The following is a 1,642-nucleotide window of genomic DNA, read 5'->3' on the forward strand; positions in this document are numbered from 1 at the left end:
TAACTATTGTAAATGTTTAAATCCTTATGTTGCTATATTGTTTTAAATTCTATTAATGTTCATCTTCAATATTTGAAAATATACATCTCAAAATTTGTTGATAGTTGCATTAAGTTTGCATCAGCGATTCTATTATTTAAATTGAACTCACTGTTGAACTGCCTTTGGTACTCATCCCAATTCCTTTTTTACTATCATTTCTCCTTTCTTTTATTGTTTATTTGGATGCATCTCTCATTGGGCTGGGACACCTCTTTGAGAAATTTTTCATTAAGGATATTTGGGTTTTTACCCATAATATGTACACCCATATTCCTCTTCCTTGGTTCCCTTAACCTTCTAACAATTGTATCTATAGCCCAATTTTCTTTAGGAATAATCACATTTTACATAAGGTGTATCTATACTGATAACTCCTAGATGTTAAAATATTCAATGAACATGAGCTTAAGAAAAAAAATGAATATTTGGGTGGTATAATTTCTGAGCCATACATATAAGAGAATGTCTTTCTGTTGCCATCATACGCAAACAACAATCTAGCTGGGCATGACTTTTGTTCTTTTTTTATGGTCTCCTGTCATTGCAGAGCGGAAGCCAAGGGCCACCACTCCTTGTTAGAATTTGCAACAAGAAGCAAGTGCTTCTTTCTCCAGCCAAATACTGTGAAAAGTGCAGCGGATCAGAGAATCCATGTTGACCAAATGCACCAGCACAAAAGTGGAATTGAATCTTCTCTAAAAGAGAGCAAAGGATTTTTTGACAAACTCCATAACGAAGTTAATAGTTAACTGGAGTGACTCATGCCTGCAGTCCTAGCTACTCAGGAGGCTAAGGTAGGTGGACTGTTTGAGTCCAGGAGTTTGAGACTGCAGTGAGGTATGATTGCACCACTGCACTACTGCCTGGGCAACAGAACAAGACCTTGCCTGTAAAATAAATACATAAATAATTTTTTAAAAGAAATTAGTAAGACTTTGGAAAAGATCTGTCGCTATGAAAAGTACATCAACCATCAGCTTGAGCACATGGTTCAAGAATATCCTGCAGCTCAAACCTAGCTGAGTGACGTAAGGAGCCGGCAGGGAAATGGTGGAGTAATTGAAAGGAACAGACTTCTGTCTGAGGTTACAGAAGACAGAACATGTAAAACTAGAAATGGAAGAAAAGTGCAGCAGCATGACTGGTGGTGATTCTTTGGTTAAGATTAAATAGAGCTTAACAAAACTGAAGCAAGAAACTGTTCAGATGGACAGTTGGAACTGATGTTGTGGAACACACATTACTGCAATCAAAACTGGAGAAGTCCAGTGTGATTAAGGACATGCACGTGAGAGTTATTCCAGAATCAGCAATAGATTCATATTAAAACAGGGGTTTTCATGCTTCTGATTAGTTTTTTTTTTATTTGTAATTACATCTCATGTTGCATAGATTTCAAAACATAATTATACCTCTTATGGCATGTTCAATGGGTATTTTTTATACGTACACACACATATTCTATCATGGTGATTATGATGGTTAAAGCCTTTACATTGAATATAATGCTTAATAAAATAATTAAAATTTTTTTTTTCAAAAAAGGAGCACTCAACAAACGTATAGGGTAGACGGGCATAGTAGCTCACGTCTGTAATCC

At 35.7% G+C, this 1,642-nt stretch overlaps 1 pseudogene; it reads left to right on the plus strand.

Annotated features, from left to right (window-relative positions):
• Positions 1 to 505: 505 nt before the first annotated feature.
• LOC126931574 (intraflagellar transport protein 57 homolog) lies at positions 506 to 1,369 on the plus strand (annotated as a pseudogene).
• Positions 1,370 to 1,642: the final 273 nt, after the last annotated feature.

This window comes from Macaca thibetana, chromosome 11 (genome assembly GCF_024542745.1).
Source record: "Macaca thibetana thibetana isolate TM-01 chromosome 11, ASM2454274v1, whole genome shotgun sequence".
Classification (NCBI taxonomy): Eukaryota; Metazoa; Chordata; class Mammalia; order Primates; family Cercopithecidae; genus Macaca; species Macaca thibetana.